The sequence below is a fragment of the Cricetulus griseus genome, chromosome 7 (genome assembly GCF_003668045.3).
Source record: "Cricetulus griseus strain 17A/GY chromosome 7, alternate assembly CriGri-PICRH-1.0, whole genome shotgun sequence".
Classification (NCBI taxonomy): domain Eukaryota; kingdom Metazoa; phylum Chordata; class Mammalia; order Rodentia; family Cricetidae; genus Cricetulus; species Cricetulus griseus.
The window spans coordinates 19,197,374-19,210,414 of record NC_048600.1 but is presented as its reverse complement, the minus strand read 5'-3'; the positions used below and the strand labels follow the sequence as shown (position 1 = coordinate 19,210,414).

General features: G+C 48.9%; 1 long non-coding RNA gene across 1 annotated transcript in view; it reads right to left on the bottom strand.

The window, feature by feature from the left end:
* Positions 1-12,446, bottom strand: part of LOC118239176 — a 30,576-nt gene extending 18,130 nt beyond the window's left edge. Inside the window, exon 1 of the long non-coding RNA XR_004770843.1 lies at positions 11,386-12,446. This is a non-coding gene — a long non-coding RNA (uncharacterized LOC118239176). The remainder of the gene's footprint in view (positions 1-11,385) is intronic.
* Positions 12,447-13,041: the final 595 nt, after the last annotated feature.

Sequence of the window (13,041 nt, the reverse complement as noted above, 5' to 3'; positions counted from 1 at the left end):
ACACACACACACACACTGTCCCTTCTAGTGGAAAGACAAATCACCTTGAAATTGACCAAGCTCGGGGCATTTCTGTGGACTAAGCACCCCAAACAAGCAAAGATCTCCATGATGGGTAGACAGACTGAATTCCCTGCCGCTGTGGGGAGAGGCTAAGGATGGGGTCTGACAGCACACTATAAGGCACACTAGAGGGAGGTGACTAGCCACAGAAGTGCCCATGTGCTGCCGGTCCTAGGCATATGGCCTGAGACATTAGTGAGGTCCTTGTAGGGCGTGGAAGAATTTGCCAGCTCTCTGTGCATCTCATCTGAAGTACTAAGGCTTGCTGTTGTCCTTCAGAGCTATGCCCTGTCCTGGCTGAGCTTCATAAACATCTGGGGATGAAGGCCATCAATAACCTGGTTGTTGAGGAAGTTCTGCCTCTTCCAGAGGGGCCCTTAGCAGGAGTTCTATATTCTTCTTAAGCACTGATCTGTGAGGACATCCTGTGTCTGACTGTGTGAGATGTTGTGCAGCTTCCAACACTCCTGCATGCCTTCAAGACTGCACGAACCCCAGCATTTGGGAGAAGAGCACCATTTTAGTCACTCAAGAACAAAGTAGATACCCAGTGTCCTTGAGTGATGCCATCCCTGGGTGCCAGTACATCAGGTGAAGGCAGAAGAACATGGAGCCATGGCAGTGACCCTAAGAGAAAGATTCATTGGGATTTTGTATTTAGGTTCTGGGAGCTTCTAAAGACTCGGTGCAAGGAAATAACCTTTCAGATGTGTGCATTTGTTAAGGCAATGTTTAGGGAAACACTTGTCTCTTAAGTGTGGACCCGTCCTGTTTTGTTTTCAATCCCCCTTTCTGCTTGCTCTCCAGGGATCCTATTAAGTCACTTGTCTACTTCATCCTTAAGATTCTCCAGCATTACTTACTGGATGTTTTATATTAAATAATGGCTTTTAATTTTCAAGGTATGATAGTAGTATACTTGAAAAGAATTTTTTCACCTTTCAGAAGTGGATGCTTTCACACATATAGATGAACTATCTGAAATTTGCTTCCAAATACTAGGGAGTGGGTAGAAGGAGACATGAACTAAAATTGGTGAGCAGTCACTGGTTGAGTTTTGCTGGTGACTAAATGGAGATCTACCACACTGTTCTCTGTATTTTGTATTTGTTTAAATTTTTCTAATACAAAAAATATCCAAGCTATCCTAGGCATGGTGGTACACAATTTTCATCCCAGCTCTCTGGAGGCAGAGGCAGGCAGAGCTCTGCAAGGTAAACGTCAGGTTGGCCTACATAGCAAATTCCAGGGTAGCTAGGGCTACATAATGAGACCCTGTCTCTAAATAAATATGGTCTCTCTGATTCAGTGGGGCTACAGTAGTAAAGATTTTGTGACCAGGGATAGTTGCGAAGGTCTGCAAGCCTTTTTGATTGTCTTATCTTGAGAAGGAAGCTACAAAAGGCATCCAGGCTTAGGCCAGCCCACAACAGAGGACTCTCTGGCCCAGAAGTGCTAACTCTGGGAACCTTTCAGCTAGTGGCACTACCCATGAATAGACCACAGGATGATCTCATGTGTGAGCTAAGTGCTCCTGGGTGATTACTGAATACTTAAGCTCACACTCCAAAGATGAGCAGAAGGGCCTCAAACAGTTATTTAGATCTACTCCCCCAAATCCACTGGCCAGCATAAAACATTCCAGGTAATTTATCACTATGTGACATTCAAGAATTATGTCCAGATGCAAAGATGGCAGCACCTATGTCTATGCTTGGATAAGAATAGAATCTGGACTGACTGACACTCAGGGAGTCTGGATCTATTCCCAGTTGGTTCTGAGTGTTCCTCTTGGGCATCCATCTCCAACTAGAAGGTTGGCTGGTCCTGTTGACAGCACAGAGTCATGCTTTAGGAACTGAACTCACACAGAAGTACGTGTTGGCATGTCTAGGGACAGACAGAGAGGAGCCCCGAGTTTAGTGGAGGATTAAATTGATGGACTTGTGAGCGCTTGTTATTAAAAGGGCCTAGTGGCAGAATGCGGACTATAGTTCACTTTCACTCTTACATGCCTGAAGACTGAGAAGGTTCGGCTCCTCCTTGATCCTTGGAAATAGTGGTGTTTACCTAAGAACACCAGGACTGTTGGAAGGCCAAGTTTGCTGAGATTAGGAAGATAGTGGGGGGTAGTGTGTGTGTGTGTTTGTATGCAATTAAGATGAGATTAGAACCTTCTACTTCCTTCAAGATCTGCTTATTTTTCTCATAGCCCCCAGGCAGACCTCATACCTCCCAGGTACCTCCATTATGTGTTGTTAAACAACCCAATGGGTTGACAGGTGCGAGGTAATGCCGGTGATGAGTAAGCAAGATACATAAGAAGAGACACTTTCTCACTTCCTTCAGGACTGTTTGGACACCTTCCATGGGCTTTACTGGCACAACATCATGTGCCACAACATATTTCCTGATGTCCTATTTGCATCTCACCCACCTCTGTCCACGGCTTCAACCATGGCCAGGGAAGATCACTTTGGGTCCAAGGACTGTAAGATACATAATTGGACAAGTAGGGAACTCAAGTATCTCAAGACTTGGAATTCACCATGGTGATCAAGGCCAGAACATCACTTTCTTTAGTTCATATCTAGGCCTATCTTTATTTTTCTGCTACAACCAGGAGAAGAGAGTGCCTGGTGGCCTAGAAAGCTGGTATACCTCATTTTCCATCACTTATCTCCTTCCCAGAGCTGGACTCCCTGATCACAGGCCATAGGAACAGGAGGACAGTCAGTGAGTGGATAGAGTGGCCATGAGGGCTCATAACCTTATTTTCAAGCATCAACAGCTAGGTAGTATGTGAATCTCAGAGTATATTCTAAGAGCACATATGGGTGGATGAGAGGACACAGAGAGCTGGAGTCAGGGAAGGGACATACCACAGGAAGAATGCTAGTGCACCATGGGAGGGGGCAGATCCAGTCTCAGAAGCTCTTGTGAAGAGAAGCTTTGTCACCCAGCATGTGCACACATACATGCTTACATATTCCTACACATACTTGCATGCAATATACATGTACACATTCATGGACCCCCCAAGAAGACATGGGGTTTCTCTCCTGAAGCTCCCCCTTCAACTGTATGATGGCTCCAAGGGACAGGGAAACACAAAAAAACCCATGGGCCCAAGGACAAGCCATCTGGCTCCCAAGACTGTCCTTTAAGGCACACTTCTGAATTAGACCAAGGAACTTCGGGATGGCTATATCATTTCCTGGGGAACAGGTGTTCCACCGCTCTGGCTTGCAGGTAACGTTCCTAGTATCATCACATAACAGTGGTCTCTGCTTCTATCCCAGCCAGTAGCAGCATCATGGAGGACTGTGAGGTGAGAGAAAATATCGGAGGTCCCCACTGTCTCTAGATAATCCCCATCCCACCTAACTATGACAAATGAAAAAAAAAAAAATGTAGCAAATACTGTGACTCAGCTGCAGTAGCACTAGGCCCATGCCAAGCCTGTGCCAGCTCTTCCTGTCTCCTCACGGGCAGGGGGATGAGGTTCTTCAGGCCCAGGGAGCGAATGAGGCCTTGTTGGTCTCCTGGTTTTCTCACAGACTCAGGCCAGAACCCCTCATCCCCACCCCTACGTGGGCTCAGTGAGTGTGGGCAGAATTTAATTGCCGGACAAGTTCAGATTTGCAACTTATATCTGTAAACCTGGCAGTGCTGGGTGATAGTGAGAACATGACACCCGAGTACAGACCAACGTAGGGTTGAAATTCACCTTTGTCGCTTATACTGTGTGACCTTGGGCAGGTGCTTCAACACGCATGCCTCCCCCACACCCTGGAATCTGAGTGTTCTCATCGAGAGAACTGGGCAGAGCTGTATCCAGTTCACAAGAGGGTGCTGAAGGGTTCTTAGACAATGCATACACACAGGCCAGCCCATACCTGATGGCCACTCACCTCCCTTCAGAGAATTAGCCCAGCCCAGTGATGAGTGTTTCAGACTTGGTTCACCACACTAAGCCTTCTAGTTATTGGCGCATTGGGCACTCTATAACTGTTCCGAGCCTCAAAGCAATCCTGAATGAGCACCACAAGCACCATGATGAAGCCTGACTAAGGTCACCTAGTATATGGTGGAACTGGAGTTTGGGACAAGGCCTTTGGGCATTGCTGTCTGTCCTAGCTATGCCACTAAATTGCCCTGAGTTCACACCAGGAAGGAAATGTCAGAGGTGTGTTCTTGCATTCAATCAGAACTATTTCCTAAGGTCTAACTAAGGAAACATTAGCAAAGGTCTCAGCCCCACTGCAGAGTGTTCTCTGTGGGGTCCAAAGTAACAGCCCAGCTCAGACCTGCCAGGTGGGAATGCTTTGCTGAGACCTGGCAGAGGCCACCCTGCCCCGTCATGTCTTTCTCTGAAGCCTGCATGCCTGCCAGGGTGTCTGAACAATGATTAACCAGCAGCGGGCAGGCTGGTGCAGGCTGGGGCGGAACAGTGGGTGAGCTCACCCCTTACACAATGGCTGCCACACCCGCCTGCCCGGCTCCAGGGACTCAATCCAGCAGGGCCAGAGGCTCCTAGAAGCTGGGTGATTATTCCCAGGAGGGATAAAGGACAGTCAGGCTAGGTGTGACAACTACAGTCTTTGCTATGCCAACACCCATCTATAGCCTCTAGCCATTCTTACCAGGCTTGTAGTGTTATGGTTTCAGCTTAGCTGGAGATGTCCCACAAACAGTGTCACCTGACCCCTTTCCACACTGCCTCAGACATAAAGCATCAGTCTCAAGACTGAACTAGAACAAGTAGAAGCTGCCCAACCCCGCTCTCCCCTATTTAGGACCTTGGCAGGTGAAGAGCCAGACAGCTGACCCCTCTTCTTGCTCTCCCAGGCCCCCTAAGTCTTGCCCATGACTCTCACCCCTGGTCTTGTCACAGGGAAGCACAAGTGTGTGCATGTCCCAGGCATGAGCACCCCACACTCAATGCCCCAAGGCCTCCTCTCTGGGAGGATTCCAGTTCCTGAGGGGCTGCATGGAGGTGGTGAACTCAGAGCGTGTATGTGCCAAGACTGCCTGCGGACTCCTGCCATCTCTACACCTGCCCACTCCACCTCCCTGGAGGCTGAACCTCTTGTTTGCTTGTTGAATGGAGCACTAAAGTCCTTTGTCCTAAATGAACTGCACCATTTCCAAGCTTCTCAGCATCAGAGGCTGGGAATCTGGAACAGGTTGGTTGCTAGGGGTGGTGCTGTGAAAACCAGCTTTCTGTGAAGGTGGCAGAGGTGAGCATGCCATAGTTGCAGCTATGGGCTTCTTCCTGCATCACACCCTTCCTCAATAAGCAGTAAAAGCTGGTCTGACACAGGGTCTTAGCTGATGTAAAAGGTCATTTGGGATTTCTGGGCAGGGGTCTTCAATGGTTTCTTAGCAATTGAAAAAGAAAGCAAGAAAGAAAGCAATCAAGGAAGGAAGAAAGGAAGGAAAAAATGAAAAAATGAAGGAAAAGGCAAGCCTACTCTAAAACATTGTGATGAGGGATGTCCTTCTGTATCTATGTCCTCTTATTAGTTGATGAATAAAACACTGATTGGCCGGGAAGGAAGTATAGGCAGGGCTACCAGACAAGGAGAATTCTGGGGATAGGAAGCAGAGAGAGGCAGGCAGGGAGATGCCATGTAGCTGCTGGGAAGATAGGACTCTGGGCATTCTCCGGTAAGATAAGGCCATGTAGAAATATATAATTAGTAGTTATGGGTTAATAATTCAGAGAGAGCTACCCAGTAAGAAGCCCAAGCCACTGGCCAAACAGTTTATAATTAATATAAGCCCCTGTGTGTTTATTTGGGACTGAAGGATGGCGGGACCAGGCGGAACAGAAACTTCTGTCTACAAATTATGCCATGTTTTGTCTCAGATTTACCAGTCCAGCCTTGGGGGCCCCAAGTTCTCTGACATAGTTGGAACACTGTTTCCTGTTTATTCTCCTGAAACCCATTCTTGAAAGCCCTTCTTGCCACCATGGAGGCCTCCCCTCATTCTCCACCTCTGCCTCCTGCAGCCCCTTCCTCTTCCATTCAGCACCTTGCTGGGCTGTGCCCTGGGCTTGAGGGAATTGAATATGCCTCTACTGTGTATACTGAGGGAGAGCCAGAGATGAGAACAGACTGCAGAGGCCTATGTGTGCCACGGTAGTGTTAAGATCTTAAATGGTACCCTAATTCTAAGCCTGGGCATGTTTATCATATTTGTTTGTTTGTTTCCTGCCTTCACAAGAGGCCTATGAAGCAGATCACTTCATGACCAGAATTTTAGAGATGAGAGATGAATGAGTACCTGCCTGAGACACACAATTAACATGTAGCAGACTACCACAGGCACAAAAAAAGGTAAGTGGGGGGGGGGGTGGAGTTCCTAACCAACTCTGTCTGGGCTGGAAGTGTGATGGGAGTCTGTCCCCAAGGACAGAAAAACGTATGACCAGCTCAATGGATGCAGAGAGGGCTTTTGACAAGATCCAATACCCCTTTGTGATGAACACTTGAGAGAATGGAAGGAATATACCTCAGCATGCAAAAGGCAGTATGTGACAGACCTATAGCCATCAATGTACTACATATGGAAAATCCCAAAACATTTTCCCTAAGATCAGGAACCACAAAAGGGGGTCTGCTGCTTCATTCACATTCAACATAGTGCACAGAGTCTTAACTAGAGCAACAAGACAAGAAAAGCATACAAAATAGATACAAACAGGAAAGCAAGAAGTCAAGGCATCCCTGTTTGCATGCATATATTTGCATAACCCCATATGTAAAAGATCCCACAGACTCAACCAGAAATTCTTAGAAACGATGCTACTCATGCTACTCTATCAGACAGAAGAGTAGTATGGGGAGGGACCAAGCAGAGAGGAGAGCTGCATGTCACCCAGGTGGGAAGATGTCCATGACCCTACTTGTTCTCCCAGGTGAGACATCATACTGAGAGCCATTGGAACTCTATCCTCTGAGCATGACATAGATTGGTCCCATTAAGCCTAAAGAAGGGCAGAGGATCACTGGACCCTCCCCTGAGACTCCTGCCACTCACAGCCTCCTGCTCTACCCCAAGCTACATATATCGCCCCAATTATACATCATTTTAAGAGGATGCCAGACTGTGTAGGAAGGAGAAAGTTGAGAAGAGGTAGGGACTCCACTGATGAATTCTGAAGTCATCACCCTTATTGGAGGATGGTACTTTTTGGTGACACAGCTGTTTGGGGGTCACCCGCACGACTATAACACCTCACCCACAGTCCTGTAAGTTAGCCTGTTAAACTCAATTGTTCACTGTGCTAGAATCATTTCTTTGGTCTACCATTAGAGCCCTATATAGGGTGAGCAGATGTTCACATCTTTCCAGGAAAAGCAATACAAGAAGAGGGGTCCATGATTCTTTTCTTTTCAGATGCAAGAAGATAGCTCTTAGATGCATGAGCTTGGATGGGAGTGACAAGACATGCTGGGACCTCCAGGAGAGGTGGAGTTAGGAGAATTCTAATTCCAGAGGGGCTATGAGCTAAGTAAGGCCAGAGTAGCCAGCCTATAAACATGGATAGGAGATTCCCAGCAATCAGCAAAGCTCTTCCATTTTGGCGTTTTATTTAAGTCTTCCTGTTAGGGACCCATTCTAAAATGCTTGTAAGAGGCCCTGGGTCAGACCCAGGCTTTCCCACAGGGTGGGCCCTAGTGCTGAGACAAGAACACGTCAGGGCTGGTGGGTTAAATCCTTGAGGCCTTTCCAGATCTTTCTTTATAGGCCTCATAATTGCACTGCCTTCCGATGACACTGTCCTTCCAAAAACAAACACTCAACTGGCTATTTCTCAACTGAGTCATTATTCACTTTGCCTTCTCCCAGGAAATCAAACACACTCCACGCAGCTCCTTCGTTGCTCTGACCACAGTCATGCATTACCCTCTCCTGGGACTGACTTACAAGGCCCTCTTCTCTTTCTCTCCCCTAGAGCACCATGCTGTTGTGCCCAGAGGTACTAAGCCAGGTGTGGCCTTGGTGCCTTATCTCACATTCTCTGCCTTTAAAGGGACGGTGATTTGAACAGTGTGTCTCTCCCTTGGCCCAAGAGGATTACCACATCTCTTGAGATGTTGACTGGCCTTCAGCCCTCACCCCACCCCATCTAGACCCAGTCTATGGGGTTGGCACTCACAACTTTCTGGTCAAGGCCTGATTCAGCCTTTTGCTTCACAGGCAAAAGGCGAATGCTCCAGAGGATCCAGTCTGACCCACTGGTTAGCCATGTCCAGTGAGAATACCTTTAACAGGACCAGAGTGAACTTCATCCCCAGAAGGGCAACATAGAAGAGTGAAGCCAAGAGGAAGTCCCTTGACCTGTCAAGGCCACAGGTGATACCAGGGCCTTGAAAAGCTCAGAAAGGAATGTGGAGAGATGGCTCAGTGATTATAAAAACCACTTGGACTTGCTGCTCTTGTAAAGGACCCGGGATCAGCTCTCAGTGTCTCCGTGGCAGCTGACAACTGTTAATAATTCTTCTTCCAGGAGATCCAATGCCCTCTGCCAGCTTCCATAGGCACCAGGCATGCACATAGTACACAGACATACATGCAGACCAAACTCTCAAACATATAAAACAAGAATAAATAAATTCTTAAAAAATCCCATGAAGGCCTTTTATCCTAGAGAGCATCCTGGATCTGGTCTCAGATCAAGGCTTTTCCTCTATACACCTCTCAGTGCTGAGCATGGGGTGTGTTAGTTGGCAAGTACTGTGACCCAGATCCTTTTCATCTGCAGGATGGGACTTAATGATGCTGTACAAGAAAACAGAGTATTTCTGCTACAGCCTTTCCCACAAGACTCTAGGCAGGATATACGTGTAGGGTCTTCTCATGACTCCAGGCAGGGTATACGTTCAGGGTCTTCCCATATAAAACTCCCCATTAACACAAGCATGGGGCAATGAGCTCTACAAACAGCACTCATAGGGCTCAGATTATACCAGAACAGCCAGGGAAGTACTGAATTGAAGTTGCGAAGTCCTTGTGGACTCTTTTTCACACAAGGTATGGACAACCCAGTAGACAGCATAGTATTGACTGAGAACATGGCTGTGGGGGCAAGTATGGGAGCCTGACTGAGCACACGCCGACATACTATAGCATTGTTTATAAAGCACAATGATGGAGCTGGGTGTTGGTGGCACACGCCTTTAATCCCAGCACTTAGGAGGCAGAGGCAGGTGGATCTCTGTGAGTTCGAGGCCAGCCTGGTCTCCAGAGTGTGTGCCAGGATAGGCTCCAAAGCTACACAGAGAAACCCTGTCTCGAAAAACCAAAAAACAAAGAAAGGACAATGATGGGTAAAGGTCCCAGGAACCTTCTGGGACCCCAGACCAACACTGTCCAGCAGGCTGAAGCAGTTCAGGTGAGAATCCCATTGGACCTTCTGTTTTCCTACTGCCCTGAGGGAGCATGGGTGCAGAAGCCTTCTCTGGGACAATTGCTTCCTGTTGGGATTCCCCAGTAACAGCCCTCAGGTCACCAGGCAGCTTCAACACACAGCAGCAGTTCAAAGAGGCCAGGAAAACTGGAGTACTGTATCCCAGGGCCCAGTGTGGACCAGCCCTGTGTGGGTAACTCTACTAAGACAGATCTGACTTAAGGGTCATCTGAGCCATGCCCGGGACACTTTCAGGAAGGAGGTCAAGGGGTCATCTGAACAGGAAGTTCTCGGGTCACATCAAATGTTCCATGTCACAAACCCTTCATTGAACCTATTTCCAGGAAGTCATCAGTCTCACTGGTAGGGTGGGGGAGGGGCGTTTTGGTGGAACCGCCACAGGTTGGAGCCATCCAGCAGTCCTGCTATTAAGAACATGTGGTAAAAGCCCCAGCTGTAGGCACTGGTCACTCAGGGCAGTTCCCAGCAGTCCTGTGACAACCCAGCACAGAGAAGATTGGTCATGTTACTGTTACCCTAGCCTCTAGGGACAACCCAAGGAGGGGGCTTCCAGCAACAGATATTCCCCCAAGGTAGGTGTGTAAGCCAGATATTATACTCCTGTTTTAGGAGTGATAAAGCTATGAAGGGATTCTGCCAACTTCTCTCTGTGTATATTTGCTTCTCCCTGGGGAAGAACCATTTGCTTCTAATGGTGAGTCACCAGGCAGCTACCTTGACCTAGGGACTAATCAGGCAGACAAAACCCTTTGTGTCACATAGAAAGAACTCCTCAGTGTAGTTTTACTTCCTCCCACTACTGTCAACCTCACTGACTCCCAGTGATGAACCATGAGTTTTCTTGGGGTCACTTACAGGAATATGGGTGAGGGGTTACTTACAGTAGCAGAAATGACTCAAAGACAGCTGCATCACCAAGGCCCATCCCAGCATGGGTGACAGCTCACAAATCTAGGAACCTGGAGCACACTGCACAGCCTGCAGGCGGCTCAACAACTTGGAGAGTGTCTTTTCCAGGTGCCTCGGTTGGTCTAAACCTCTTACAGGCAGCTGGCCATCTGATAGTATCACTTGAAGCTTGGCCCTGCTCTTCTGAGAGGGACTCTTCAGCTACAAAGTGGTCAATAAAGTTTACTCTGGAGGGCAGGGCCTACTGGATCTGGTAGGTTTCGGAGTTGTTTACCTTCCTGTTCAAGGAACTTCCCTAGAGGAAAAGATGCTTCAATTTCTGGGGAAACTGTTTAACAGCACAGGCCGGAAGAGAATCTGAAGCTATGAATGTCATAGAAGAGGGGCCAGGGTGGGGAAGGACGAGCAGCTTTGAGTTCTCCTCTCCTCAGAAGTTTCTGGAGTTTCAGACAGGTCCTCCTAGTACTCCAGGATCCAGCTCGGTGGCTACCTCCTCTTGGACACCTCCCAGGGTTGATGGGCTTGGCAACAAGGGGCAGGGATCAGAAAGTAACAGAGAAAGCAGAGGGCAGTCACTGCAGGAGAGACGAGGAAGAGAGATGGGAGAAGCCACAACATTGTCTCTCTAGGGGTTCAGCAGGAGACTGGCACTCGGTGTTGTGATCATTAGATGAGAGGAGAGCCTCACCTATACAGGACAGAGGAAACATCCAGAAGAGTAACCTAGTTGTCTCTCCAAAGTGAAGAGGAATGGTGGGAGGGGTCAAACTAGCTGGGCATCTCATCTGGAAGCCTCAGCAGAGTGAGTAACCCTCACAGGAAGTAGCCTGTGGGATGGGGTGAGCTAGCTGGGAACTGGAGGTCAGCATGCGTTTCCCAATTTGGACCCTAATTTACTGGGTCCATGGTGTGTGCTCCAGGGTTGGCTGTTGTAGCAATACTATGGCTGATGTAGAGTCAGCACTTACGGCTCAATCCAGAGAGGCTCCTACAGGAACGCTTCCTTCTCCCATCAGCTGCCCAAACTTTGTATATGATGTCTTCAGCTTTGCAGTCTTTTCCAGGGGAGAGGCGGCATCTTGCCCATCTCTCCAGACCAGCACCCCACCCCACTGCCAGACCACCTGCCTGCCATGATGCTGCTGAGTCCAGCTAACAGTGGCCAGGCCCTGAGGTCTGCCAGGTCTTCCTAGAAGGATGATGGCATCTCTAAATGCAGGGATGATATCCCAGTGGGAAGCTTGGAGCTGAAGCATCCAGTTGATGTTTGGTAGGGACTCAGCTTTGCCCCTGAAGCCCTTCAAGCCTGCTTTAACTGTCATTGCCTACAGACTCAGGGAGCCAGTCCAGGTGGGATCCCTCTGAGTCCGTGCCTGGGGCTCAGCTTACATGAGCTTGCCAGCAGCCATCCAGCTTCTACAGTAAGCCTAGGACCTAGTTTTAGCCAGTGCCAGAGCAAGGAAGCTCCCAACAGCTTCCAGTCACAGCTTGCTGTTCCTCGTCTCTCGGAAGCCAACTGCTGATGAGTCAGTCATGGGTGCAAAGGGAAGGGTGGCTTCGCTAGTAACCACAAACATGAAAGGAGGTATCTCTGCTGCCTCAGGGAAGGCTCCTGCCACACACAGTACAGCCTTTAGATTTGTACACTCTCACATGGATGGGTTCTAGAGACCCACTAGGCCATGTCCATGAATATTCATGTCCATTTACAGCCCAGATATCAAGGCCAGTTCCTCTTCTCAGGACTATCTGTGAACGCCACAGGAGCCATGTGTCTATTGTGGGGCAGGAGGGTTTGGGCTGGAACCACATGGCCCTGGAGGAAAACCCTGGGAAGACCGACTAGGCTGCCTCCTTGGTGGTGGCTGGGGCTGCAGCTGGCCCTGTGCCTTTCATCTCCAGATGCCTGGGCCTCCGTCCCCACATGGTGTCCAGAAGGTTCCAAGGGTTGGCCTTGCTAGAAGCTGCCGGTGGCAGTGTTGACAGCAGGGGGCTATGCTGCTCAAAACCCTTGAAGTTGTGGATTTCAGTTTTCACCACACCCGGCCCTGCCCTCAAAGTCCTGCACAGACTTTTAAGGGGTGTTTATTAACTGGAAATGGAGAAGAGGGTAGTCCATGGATAGGGGGATGGGGTAGGACAAGGAGGGCCTACGAGCAGGGACTGCTTTCTACAAAAGGAGCCCTCTCTGGTGGCTCCTGGTGTACACACTTGGGCTACTGTGTGTCTGTCAGGGTGATTGGTGGCTGCATCTGGCTGCTTTGAAGAAATGGCTTCTTTCCTAGTTGCAATGAAGATCACGTGCCTGCAAAGCCCCATATTTCCATAAGGGGCACTGTTTCCAATGTTCACAGAGCCCACATGCTTCTTCAGACCCTGTTAACTATTGCTGGGGGTCACTTGTACCTGGATAGAATTTGAGTGTGGAGAAGGGCTCAGAAGATGCATAACCACCAGTCAAAACTCAGTTTAAAAACTCAGGTGTCCACTGCCAGAATAGCATCTTCCCAAGTGCCCCACCTGGCTGGTCACTGCAGATACTCCCTGAGACCACCTGGACCCTTCCCTGCTGCATATTCCTCCAAAGGACAGAGCAGAGGGTCGGTAGTGCAGCACCCTCCAGA